Source organism: Mustela erminea, chromosome 1, assembly GCF_009829155.1.
Source record: "Mustela erminea isolate mMusErm1 chromosome 1, mMusErm1.Pri, whole genome shotgun sequence".
Lineage (NCBI taxonomy): Eukaryota > Metazoa > Chordata > Mammalia > Carnivora > Mustelidae > Mustela > Mustela erminea.
Genome location: NC_045614.1, coordinates 172,005,445 through 172,019,424, shown reverse-complemented (window position 1 = coordinate 172,019,424; position 13,980 = coordinate 172,005,445). Strand labels below are relative to the sequence as shown.

At 38.8% G+C, this 13,980-nt stretch overlaps 1 pseudogene; it reads left to right on the top strand.

Moving 5' to 3' along the window:
• The first annotated feature begins 5,877 nt into the window (after positions 1-5,877).
• On the top strand, positions 5,878-5,981 carry LOC116581206 (annotated as a pseudogene).
• The last annotated feature ends 7,999 nt before the right edge of the window (positions 5,982-13,980 follow it).

Here is a 13,980-nt window from a genome sequence, read left to right as displayed (position 1 = left end):
AGAAAAAAAATTGTAATTATGTATGGTGATGGATGTTAATGAGACTTATTATGGTGATCATTTCCCAATATATGCAGATACTGAATCATTATGTTGCACACTTAAAACTAATGTAATATTATAAGTCAGCCGTATCTCAATAAACACCCAACCAAAATAAAAAGCTATGGTAAACTGTGAAACCCCTTTATTTTACTTAGCCTCTGTCCCCCGGCTTATGCATGCATATATGCCCAGCAGCTCTCGAGTGGCTTAAACCCCAAAAGCGTAGACACACCTTGCCCTTGCCTCATGATCTCTGAGTCTCTCCCTTGCCTACTAATTGCCAGGATTCATTTGTTCATTCAACAAAAAAATTTTGACTGCTGGTGCTGTGCTGGGGATAGAGCAGTGAGCAAAACATAGAACACCCTGTTTTTTGGGAGCTCATATTCTAGTGAGGAAGACAGATAGTAGACAAAAATGAACACATCACTTCCGCAAAGATAACTCTTAAAAAACAGATGATTGTGTCAGTCTCTAGTTTGAAGAACTTGGCAGGCTCCTCATTGTTTACAGAATTAAATCAAAACATTTTAGCATGGCACCAAGCACCCCATCCAGCTGCTTTCAGACTTTGATGAAGAAGACACTGTCTCCACTCTTCTTACCTCCTTCCCTCCCACTTCCTCCTTCCTCGGTGCGTGATACATCTTTCTTCATAGCACGTATTTTCATGGCTATTATATAAATTGCCTTCAAGTGTTTTGGTGGAGGGATAAGTGCAAACTAATGAAGTCTTCATAATGACTATTGTGTCTATTTGTTTGGATTTTCCGTTTGGGATGGGCACTGGTTAGCCATTCATTAAGAGGTAATAATAATGTTGTGCTGGTCCTGGGCCATTTTAATATGATTATGGAGCTAGCCAAATACTTTCTCAGGAATCTCTCTTCTCATCTCTGAAATACATCCATCACCTGTGATTAGTTAATATGTATTTAAAGGCTTCTCACTAGGTTCTTATAAACAAGTGGCTTTATTTCTCACCCCTCAATTTGCAAACATAGTAAGATAATGACACGTCACTATTTCCAGGGAAGAGCAGAAGCAAATGGGGGGGGGGGGGAGACAAAACAAAACGGAGGAGGAGGAATGAGAGAAACAAAACCAGAGGACTTTTATTTATTTATTTATTTTAAAATCAGAGAACTCTTAAAGGTCAGATGACAAATAAGTACTAGGGATATAAGCCTGCCTCCTCCCCTCTCTCTCTGCCTGCCTCTCTGCCTATTTGTGATCTCTCTCTGTCAAATCAATAAATAAATAAAATAAAATAGAATCCCAGGCAGACTTCACGCTAAGCATAAGCCCAAGGTAGCTCAATCTCACCACCCTGAGATCATGACCTGAGCTGAATTGGGCATTTAACCAACTGAGCCACCCAGGCACCCCTATTCATTTACTTGTTGATGGACATTTGCGTTGGATCTAATTTTTGACTATTACAAATAAGTTTGGTATATATTTGTGTACCAGTCTTTCTATGGACATATGCTTTCATTTTTTAAGGGATGGAATTCCTGGGCCACAGGGTAAGTGTAGTTTTAACTTTTTTTAAACTTTTTAAGAACCTATCAAACTGTTTTCCAAAGCGGTTATACTATTTTATATCCCCACTAGCTATACATGGGAATTCTAGTTGCCCCACATCCTTACCAACTCTTGATGGGGCCAATCTTTTTAATTTTAGCCATTCTAATGTTACTGGATAGAGGACCAGTTCTGAACTCAGGTTCTGCAGCTTGCTGCTTGAAAGGCAACACTAGAGAGATGCGCATTGGTGGGAAAAGGAAGGTTGTTTTATTCAGGAAGCTGGAAACCTAGGAAGATGGTGGGCTAACATCCCCCAAACCATCTCCCCAGTCTAGGAGTAGCAGGAGGCTTCTCAAGGAGGGAAGCATGGGAAATGGTGACAGGGCTACATGCAGGAGAAGCTGGTACTGAGCAGTAGATCATTTGTCCTTTCAGATTCCTCCCCTCTGCCAGTAATCGAAACTCCCAGGCGTCTCTCAGTGAAGGCTATCCCTGTAGTCCAACATGCCATGCCCTGGCAAGGCAGTCATGACAGCCACCCTGTACCCAGAATCTCTTATTGAGGATACCATGGTCAGTGGTGGCTGTTTTTGAGTGCGGTCAGGCCTTACCTAGTCAGCAAGCAGAATGTGTCAGCTTGAAGCAGGTTAACCCTCAAGACCCACTGGAATGCTCTTACTCCAGCAGGTACGTAATGGTACGTCACTGTGGTGCTAGTTTCCCATTTCTCAAATGACTAATGGGTGATATTGAACATCTTTGCAGGTGTTTATTTGCTATCAGAATTTTTAAAAATAAATTCTGTTCAAGTATTTTGCCCATTAAAAATATCTGGGTGGTTTAAAAAATTGTTTTGAGTTTTGACCGTTTCTTATATATTCTGGATACAAGTCCTTGTCAGGTATGTGATTTGCAAATATCTTCTCCCAATAAATGGCTTGTCTTTTCATTCTTTTAATAGCGCTTTTCAAAGAGCAGAATTTATTTTAATGAAGTCCAAATTCTCAATTTTTTTTGTGTGTGTGTGGGTTGTGCTTTTGGTATATTTCAGAGATCTTTACCTAACCCAAGGTCACAAAAGATTTTCTCTATGTATTTTAGAAGTTACATAGTTTTAGGTTTTACATTTAATTCTGTGATCAATTTTGAGTTAATTTTTGTACATATTGCAAAGTATGGACAAAGATAGGTTTTGGATAAAAATTTGTTTTTTTTGCACATGAATTCACCCCATTGTTCCAACAATTTGTTGAAAACTCTATCCTTTCTCTATTGAGTTTTCTTTGTATCTTTTTCAAACATCCATTAAGTATATACATGTGAATCTATTTCCTGACTTTGTTTTGTTACATTGACGTATTCCATTGTTTTATTTTAAAACACCAGTTTTTTTTTTTTAAGATTTTATTTATTTATTTGAGGGAGAGACAGTGAGAGACAGCATGAGTGAGGAGAAGGTCGAGAGAGAAGCAGACTCCCCATGGAGCTGGGAGCCCGATGCGGGACTCGATCCCCGGACTCCGGGATCATGACCTGAGCAGAAGGCAGTCGTCCAACCAACTGAGCCACCCAGGCATCCCTAAAACACCAGTTTTAATAGTATAATATACTACATGTTGATTATTGAAAACTGGAAGACAAGCAGATAAAAACAATTCAAAACCCAACTACCTAGACATGTGTGATTAATATTTTAGCAATATTTTCCAGTCTCTTGTAGGTATTTTTTCATATTTATGTTAGGAAGAGACCTTAAATCTTTTATGAAATTATATAACAAGTGGTCTTATTTCTTTCTTTCCGCCCGTCCTTCCTTCCTTCCTTCCTTTTTCTTCTTCTCTAACACGGAAATAATTGAATCAAAAGGTCCTTTGGTAGTCCTTCTTCCTCCTCCTCCCCCTTTCTCCTCTCTTCTCTTTCCTCTTCCTTCCTTCCTCTTCTTTCTCCCTTCCTCAGGGCTAAGGGTTAGAGCTATGGTAGCTGGTTCACATACATGGGTAGGTACGTGTAGGGTGTGTATGTGGACCGCTTGGCAAGTCTTAGGACTAAGGAATCTGCTGGGTGTAGCCAGATTAGGTACATTAAGGAGGATTGAGATAATAAGTAAATATATTGAGATGCATGAGAACCAGCTGTCTCACTGTTAGAGGAATGAGCTTAAAGTATGGAAAGTGGGAGAGGGTGTTAAGTAAGCCCTGTGATATTGGACTGAAACTGAAGCAAATATGTATGTAAGTCTCTCCGTGTGTATATACATGTGCGTATATATATGGATAAATGCATATATATACACACATATGCACATAAGTTTCTCTTTCTAGATAATTCACATGTTGCTATTATTTTCAGAACCACTTGAGAGCAAATGACAGACATGATGCCCTATTACCTCTGGGTAATTCAATGTGTATTTTAATTTTTATTTATTTATTTTTAAAGATTTTATTTATTTATTTGAGAGACAGAGATCACAAGTAGACAGAGAAGCAGGCAGAGAGAGAGAGGGGGAAGCAGGCTCCCTGCTGAGCAGAGAGCCTGATGCGGGGCTCAATCCCAGGACCCTGAGATCATGACCTGAGCTGAAGGCAGAGGCTTAACCCACTGAGCCACCCAGGTGCCCGTCAATGTGTATTTTTTAAAAAGGATAACATTGGGGTGCCTGGTTGGCTCAGTGGGTTAAGCCTCTGCCTTTGGCTCAGGTCATCTCAGGGTCCTGGGATGGAGCTCTTCATCAGGCTCCCTGTTCAATGCAGAGCCTGCTTCTTCCTGTGACTCTCCCTGTGTGTTCTCTCCCCCACTCACTTTCTTAAATAAATAAAAAAATCTAAAAAAAAAAGAGATAATCATAATGTATAATCCCTGTATAATCATAATGTAACCATTAAAATAAGGAAATTAACACTGTTTAAATATTACCATACATATAATAGAAAATATTACCATATATAATGATGATATTTGTACACAAACATCCACACACATACTTACTCCAGTAGGGGCCTAGAAGCAATGACACAATAGCAGTGAGCACATCTAGCTCCTGTCTTGGTTTCTAAATACCATTTTCCATGACAGGGAACCAGAGATACTTAGAGAAATAGTTGACTCCAGGGTTAAAGCAGATAAAAATGCCAGTTGATCTGGGAACATCATGTATCAGAAAGTGAAGAAATGCACAAATGCTAATGGATACATGTCAAAAGGACACATGAGCCACACTGAAGGGAATTTTACTTGCCAAGTCTGGGTCAATTTAAGACTCAAAATAAAAAAAAAATCACAATATTACCCATTATAAAATAGAAATTAATTAATCCATACAGATTAATAAATAAGCAAATAAATGGGAAAGAAGGGAAAATGTATTTTATAGTAGAATGCTAACCACATAGCTTCAAAGTATTTTCCCACAAAGTACTTATTACTTATGTAGGAAGTAATATATATATTATTTCTTAATACTTATACTATACATATATATACACTATATATACTTATGCTATATATTATATTACATATATTATATATATTACTTATGTAAGAAGTAATATACATATATATGTAGCTATATATCTATATTTATATCTATCTCGCTATCTATCTATAATTAACTTTACCGTAGAAAACCTGTCAGACATCATCTTACCAAGGGATAAAATTAACATCACCAGTAGTAAGGCAAATCAATATCGTGTGCCTCCTGATCTGACACCCTGAGAAAAGGCATAATATTTCTGTGGTATTGCTGCCAGAAATGTGTAAATAATTTCAAATGGAAGAGATCCTACAAACTAACTGAACTGTACTCTTCAAAAAAAAAAAATCTAGGTAATAAAAGACAAGGAAACACTGAAGGACTGTTTAAGATGGAAGAAGAGCAAAGGAATGTGACAAATGCACACAAAATCTTGTATTGGATCTTACTTACTATAAAGTACATTGTTGGAAGAGTTGTTGAAACTTGAATGTTTGGAATAGATGGTAACACTTTATTTGTGTTAATTTTCTATTTCAATGGTTATACTGAAGTTACACAGGAGAGTAACTTTGTTTTCAGGAACTATATATTAAAGTATCAATGGGTAATGGAACATTATATCAGCTTACTCAAATGGTTCAGGAAAAACATGTATCTATATTTATGTTCATATGTATGTTCATATGTTCACAATATGTTCATACTATGTTCATATATATATGAAATAGAGATAGTGAGCTCAAATTTGGTAGTAAAATGTTAATAACTACAGAATCTGCATAAAGAATGTGCAGAGTTCTTTGTACTGATCTTGATATCTTTCTGTAATTTTGAAAGTGGCAGTATCGTAGCCAATGAGGTTTATCCGAGGCGCGATTATTGCTAATTGAAATTATTTAAAAATTAAAAGTTGAAAATGCATAATGTAAGAATACTCATTGTAAAAACAAATCTAAATAGCATTCTAGTATATATAGTAGAGAGTAAAAGTCATACCTAGTACCAATCTCCTGACATAAAATCTCTATACATTTATAAACACAGTTAAAATAACTGATATTCTACTCTTTTTCTTATTTAACAATATATTGTGAACATCTTTACATATCATTATATATACATTGTTAAAATAAGAAACAAAGAGGCTAGTCTTGAAAATCCCCTAGCAGACAAAACCAGTTTTAGTCATACAAAAATGTTTACCTTCTTTTGTAAGACCAACTTGACCTGAGTCATTTCTTGCTTATGCCTCTGAAAACAATATGCAAAACTTAAACTGTTTCCCAAGGTTGGTATGAAGCAACCATTGACCAGTTCCCTATCGGATAGGAAAATTCTAGTGTATGTGCTGCCGAAGTGAGCACCAGCTAGGAAAATTCTGATGTAGCCAATAACTGTGAAGAATAAACTGCTTTTGCACTTTATAAGCTGCCTTATAACAACATGCCTGTGAGCCTCATTCCATGTTTGAGTGTCCTGTTTTACAAATTATCTTTTTGGTGTGTGCACAATAAGCTTTTTACTAGTTACTGCTTTGGTGATTCATTGGTTTTACTTTGTCTGTTTCTGAACTTTTGGCATTTACTTAATTTTTCTTTTTAAAGACTTACTTATTTAAGGGCGCCTGGGTGGCTCAGTGGGTTAAGCCGCTGCCTTCGGCTCAGGTCATGATCTCAGGGTCCTGGGATCGAGTCCCGCATCGGGCTCTCTGCTCAGCAGGGAGCCTGTTTCCTCCTCTCTCTCTCTCTCTCTCTCTCTGTGTGCCTCTCTGCCTACTTGTGATCTCTCTCTGTCAAATAAATAAATAAAATCTTTAAAAAAAAATAAAGACTTACTTATTTAAGAAAAAGAGGGAGAGAGGGAGGGGCAGAGGGAGAGAATCTTCAAGCAGACTGCCTGTACATTTTTTATCCCATGTATTTCTGCTTTTATCATTTCCCTTTTTCTACTTTCTTTAGGTTTAATTTGCTCTTCTTTTGCTATATTCTTGAGGCAGATGCTTCAATCATTGATCTTTCATCCATTCTAATATTTTAAATATGTATTTAATACTATCAGTTTTCAACTTCCCTACATTCCAAAAGTTTTGATATGCTATCATTCAGCTGAAACACTTTCTTGTTCCCATTGTGATTGCATTTTTGGCCCAAGTATATTTTTCAAATTTTCTAAATCGTGTATATATTACATTTACTTTCAGCTATTGATTTCTAGATTTATTTCATTGTGGTCAGAAAACATAACTTGTTTGATTTCAGTATCTTTGTAATTTGTTGATTATTATTTCATGGACTAGTTTGCAATCAACTTTTGTAAATGATTCATGTGTGTTTGAAAAGAATATGTATTATGCAGATGTTTAGTATGGTTTGGTGCAGTCTATAAATGTCAAATCATTAATTGTGCGTTTTAAAATTTTCTGCACTTTTAGAATTTTGATTTGTCTATTTGTGTTATAAGTCACAGAGAAAGATTATTAAAATATCCCATATGATTATGGATTTGTCCCTCTATTCTGTAGTTCTGCCCATTTTTGCTTTGTATAGTTTGAAGCTGTGTTATTGGGTGTGTATGATAGAATGGCTGTATCTTCCAGGTGCATTGAATCTTTTATCATTATGAAAAACCTTTATTATTTGTAATGTTTTTGGCAGTTAAGTCTATCTTGTTTGGTTATTAATATAATTGTATTAGCTTTCTTTTAGTTAGTGTTCACATTTATTTTAGATTTTTTTGGTAAACAGCATATACTTTTGTGTGTGTGTGTGTGTGTGTGTGTGTGTGTGTTGTTTACTCAGAAAATACATCTTTTGTTTGGTTCATCTACATGTAATGTAACGACTGATATAATCCATACGTAATGGAAATCTACCATATTGCTCTGTGCTTTCTATCCATCCCATCTGTTCTATGTCTTCTTTTCTCCCCTTTATTGACTTGCAAAAATGTTTAGTATTTTTTGCCATTCCATTTCCCTCTTCTGTTAGCTTGGTAGCCATAGCCGATGCCTCTGGTGCCTCATGTCACGTCCCTTGAGGCCACTTCAGATTTCTAAGGCAACTATAGCAGGTAATTCCTTGTGAGCACAATCTTACCTCAGGTGAACAGCATCTCACAACAAGTACTGAATGTGGATCTTTTCACTTTTGGCCTCAGACTTCTCTGAGGGAAGAGGAGAGCAAGTATGGTCTGGAAAAGCAGAAGAATTAACACCTTCAGGGCTAACTCTCAACCAGTGGATAACAGGAACTGGTGAATAAATGCTCCAGGTTCCCGTTCTTCAGGAGGACAATTACGAGGAGCATTCTGTAGGATTCTCAGGTGTTTCTTGTGCTAATCTCTATCGGCCACAATAGTGACCTTGATAACACACCCTATTAATGGCTCTTCCTCCTTCTTTGTCTTGTTCTTTCTCCTCCCTAGCCTCTGCTTCCTGAGATCACCTAGCAACTAAACTACCTGCACCAAATTCTCATCTCAGGTTCTGATTTTTTGGGGAGGGGACCCAAACTAAGACACATTACTGGAAATAGTACTGGAACCCTGATAATTAGGATGGGCCTCTAGAAGTGGATCACTTACTGGTGAGATGACAAGGATCCCATTGCTTTGGAGAAGGGGCAGAGATAATCTCTGGCCTAGTGCAACATCACAGTTAAACAGATTCTTTCTCTTCATGCATTGGGATGAAGTATAAGTGGAAGAGGAAACACTGGATCACACCATAGCATCAGCACTTGCACAGTATTAGATTAGATTGTATGAATTATGGAGTTGACAGCCTCTGGTTGGTTGCCTTGAAAAACTCGAAGAAGAGAATGACAGGCTCAGTTCAACTGGCTATAAACTTGATTTAGGCTGTAGAAGCAGGGAGGCCTCAAAAGTGGTGTTTAAAGGGACAGTCATCACTTGCAGGAATCCATACATGGTGATGAAAATCAGAAGCCCAGGATTTAGCAGAAGACTTAATAGACCTGTGAAGGAAACTGAATAAGTAGCCTTGATATGGCTCCTGTACTAAAACCAGAGTCCTGACTGAGAAGTGAGTATCTGAGGATATATTTATGATTATACAGACTGCCTTGGCCCATGAGGAGACAGTCTATCATCCTTAATAATCCGGATATGAATGCCTTTGAAGAACAAGATCATTTTAGCTAGAGTAATTTGGGGCCATTTTTTCTAATTGGATGACTCCCATCATAGAAGAAGATTCCAGCAAGTTCCACATAAGTAATGAGTCATTTATCCCGCCAGGAAGCATCTTCAAGTAACTAAGGATAGTCTCAGTTCTGAGAGATCTTCTTCTTGGTCCGAGAGTTACTGGATCTGCTGGTGGTGTTTGTTTAAACACTTATAGGTCTCTTGTCATAATTCCTAAGGTGCAATTCACTGTGTTTTGGGGAGGGAGGTAAGTTAGTGCCTGACCTTAAGAAATACACTCTTGGAGATGCACACAGTGTCCCTGGAAAGACCAGGTTGTTGATAATTTCTGGAGAGTATCAACTCAGGGGAGTCTGCATCAGTGAGGGGTAGGAGGCATAGATTGACAGTGCCTCCAACGTGGCCTCCTAGCCAGGAGCTGCTAGGCCTTAGGGATAGCTGAAGCTAGTCCCTGTTTTGGAAAGACTACCCGAGGGTAGTCAGTCCACCCTGTCCTGTTTGTCTATGTCACTAGCTCATGGGATGACTGAGAATGGGAATGAAGAAAATATTCAGAGGTGTTGACAGGTGTTGTCAGGGAACGTGTAGGAGCTGGAGTCACCCTTTGTTTCCAATAAACTTTATGGTGAGGTTAAGGGAACAGTTATTAAATTGTGGTCAGGGCTGTTTGACAGCAAATGACATACCCACTGTGTCATCTAAAATGCTTGCAACAGTTTAAGAGAGTTGCGTCACGGCATTTTCCTTGAGGAGACAGCCCCCAGCAGCAGTTCTGAAAGACAATGTATGATTAATGTTCCCATCCACTCCTCCGTAGGTCCCAGGGTTTACGATGTCCTTCCCTAGGTTTGTTGTTGTCCTTTTGTCTCTACAAAATCAGTGTGTCCCTTCCAGTAGCTATAACCTCACCTCTTTCCTAATCATACCCTCTTCATACCCACATCTTTTGTCTAGATGGTCAGGTGCAAGAAGGAAAAACACATCTTAATGATATTAACTTACAGAGAGACCCTTATGTCCTCCAGTTGGGCCTGCATGGGAGACTCAGTGAGCACCGTACTCAACCAAGTGTTCATTATTCTTATGATCTAGGATGATGTCAATCCAACAAGAGAAAGCAGGTGGCTGAACCAGAATGAAATTTGAATCCTCCAGGCCCTCTTTTGGCCAGTCTGCACCTGGAAGCTATACCAACCTAGATGGCCTAGTGTTGCCATTAGGGGAAAGAGTGAAACATTCGTGCCCAAGAATGGCCAGAGCAGACTTCTGAATTTTCAAAATACTTCTGTTTCACCCTCCACCCCTTCCATCCCACACATGAGCCAGGAAATGGTTGAAAGGATATTATCCCTTACTGGAGAGAGCTGTATTTTTGCTCAGTGACCAAACTGTTTCACTAGGTTGACCAGAAGGAGGTGAGAGAGGTAAAGTAAAAAATATTTTTTTAATTAAGCTTTTTATTTTGTGATCATTGTAGATGCACATACAGTTATAAGAAATAATACAAAAAAAGTTCATGTACCATTTGCAGTTTTCCTCAATGGTAACATTTTGCAAAATTATAGCACAATATGCCATGGATACAGTCAAGCTACAGAACATACCCATCACCACAGAATCCCTAGAGTTGCCTTTTAATAGCCATACTCATTTCCATCCCCAATCCCACTTCCCACCTCCTTAACCCCTGACAATCATGAAGCTGTTCTCCCTTTCTATAATTTTGTCATTGTAAAGGATGTTATAGAAATAAAGACACAACATATATATGGAAAACACCTAGCCTTTTACATTAAGTGTAATATTAGCAATAGGTTTTTTTGTGGGACAAATTGTGGCCATTCCTCTCTATTTTTCTGTTTCTAAGCATTTTTATGGTACTGAATTTTGTGACATGTTTGTTCTGTATTCGCTGATATATCTGTGTGATTTTTAGGCTTCTTCTTTAGGCTGTTAATATCATGGATTACACTGATTGAATATTAAACAAGCTTTCCATCCTTGGGGAAAAAACCCACTTGGTCATGGTGTACAGTTAGTTATGTTTATATATTGCTGAATTCTGTTTGCTAACATTTTAAGGATTTTTGTATCTATGTTCATGAGGGAAATTTGTCTGAAGTTTTCCAAGTCTGAGACAATGAGACAAAAAGAAAACCTTATTAGCTTGTCTACCTGCTTTTTGCAAACTTTCATAGTCTTCATATGCTTATATATACAAGCATACCTTGGAGATATTGCTGGTTCAGTTCCAGACCACTGCAATAAAGTGAATATTGCAATAAAGTGAGTCAAATAAATCTTTTGGTTTCCCAGTGCATATAAAAGTTATATTTACACTATACTATAGTCTATTAACTATTAAATAACATTATGTCTAAAAAATGATGTACATACCTTAATTTCAAATTTCTTTGTTGCTAAAAAATGCTACCATCTGAGCTTTCAGCAAGTCATAATCACTGATCACAAATCACCATAACAAATATAATAATGAAAAAGTTTGAAATATTTTGAGAGTTACCAAAATGTGTCCTGGAGACAAAGAGTGAACAAGTGCTGTTTGAAAAAATGGCACCACTAGGCTTGCTCAACACAGGGTTGCCACAACTTCAATTTGGGGGGGAAAAAAAAAACCAACAACAAAAAACAAAAAACCAAAACCCACAATATCTGAGAAGCACAACAAAGCAAAGCACAATAAAACAAGGTGTTTCAGATATTAAGTCAGGATTTTTAGTTGTACTAGCAGGGCAAATATGGAAAATTATGTCTACACCATTTTCTTACAAGTAGAATTTCCCAGGAATCTTTTTTTTCAGTAAACTTTTGAGGAAACTGTTCCAATGGTTAATATCAGATTCTTGTCAGTGGTAATGAGTGTGGAAGGTTGATCATATATACCTTGACCATCAGTCCACTGTTGAGTGGCTTTTTAGATTAAAAAGTGCACCAGATTACAAATGTTCCAGAAAGCCAAACTCATGACTAATTTCATTGGCCAACTCTCCTTTGTGGATTTCCATTACTCCCAGATGGATAGAATATTGTTAATCCACTCAAATATTTTTTTTTTTTACTTCGTGAGCAGGGTCCTAAGTTTTTGGAGAGTTTGTGAAGGTGTGATTACATAGTAATCAGGTACCTAGACTACGGTGTCTGATTAATCCACGGTCTCAGACTGACTTTAAGGTGGTTCCCCATGCCCCCTCCCCCCAAGATCTTCACCTCCTGGCTTTTAGGAACTGCAGAGCTAGACTCTAGAAAGTAAGGGTAGCTGTTAGGTGACATCCCAAAAGAAACGGAGAACTCAGCCCTGTAACTGCAAAGAAATGATTGCTGCTAACAGCCTAAGGGAGCTCAGAAGCAAATACTTTTCCAGTTGAACCTTCAGATGAGAATGCAGCCTGTCAGACATCTTGATTGCAACCTTGTGAGACTCTAAGCAGAAGATCCAATTAAGCAATGCCTGGGCTCCCGACCCTTAGAAAATGTGCAATAATAAATGTGTGGTGTTTCAGGCTACTAAATTTGTGGTAATCTGTTACACAGAAATAGGTAACAAATTTAACAACCATGAGAACATTATCTGTGTAGTGAAATCTTTGGACATCAGAAGGTAGCGGCATGCACTCAATAAATTCTGATCTACTCCTCCGCTCCCTGACAAATGGCACGTAAGATCATAATGGTAATTCCCCATGATGCAGTACCACAAACATAATTTGGAGACCTTGGTAGCATGCTAGAATAGGCTTCTCTGCATCTTGGTAGTCTCATCTGAAAATGGAGATAATTATAGCATTGACTTGATAAGATGGTTGTAAGAATTATATATGGTAATGTGGGTAGAGCAGTTTAGTACAAGGCCTGGGACATTTCATGGTGTGTGGCCCAAATGAGTGATGCTCTTGGCATCTTAGTGACTTAGAGAGGTCACATTTCTATCATGTCCTTACATTATAATTGCAATTGATTTGCAGACCACCACTCTCCACCCCAGCTAATCAACCAGTCAATGATTTCCCCATGATCAAAGTATCCTTTTGTGCAGTTCTGTCTAAAGTCTCACAAATAAAGCAGTATTTCCCATTTTTCCACAACTACCAACACCCATCAAAAAACTCCAAGCCAACCAAGTTTTCCAAAGCACTCCTGTAACCAACACTGGGCTTCCCCGCGGAAACAGCCACCTTCCCGGCTAATAATGACTTCAATGAAGGATTCATTAAATTTTTTTTCCCCAACAAAAGAATACTGTCCCCAAGAAACAGTCTCTTGAATTTTATTATTGGCTCCCCAGAGAAAGCGGCAAGAGTGAAGTCCTCAGGCGTGGCCTGAACGCCTTTTGGGGGCGTGGGCATCCCGGGGCCCCAGTCCCTTCCACTCGGAAATGCAGGGGCTTCAAGCCAACTCTGGCGTGCCTTAATTTCATCCCAAGAACAGACTGCAATAGTCATGTTTTAAGCAGACCAGCCTAATGGCCTAAAAGCATGGGCATAACGGGGGCCAGGGCAGGGGTAAAGTCGGGGTGCGCAGGAGCCCCTCTCGATCCCGGGCCCCTCCCGGGCCCGCTGCCGCTGTTGAGTGCCACATCAGCGCCCGCGCTGCACTTCCAGGTTCCTTTCGAGGATGGAGCGAACTAGCCCGGCGGGCGGGGGCGGGCCGAAACCCTCGAGAGTGGCGGGCTGGCTGACCAATAGGAGGCCAGCGAAGAGTCGCGGCCACCAATGAGCTGGAGCTTCGGGTAGTCGGCCCGCCGA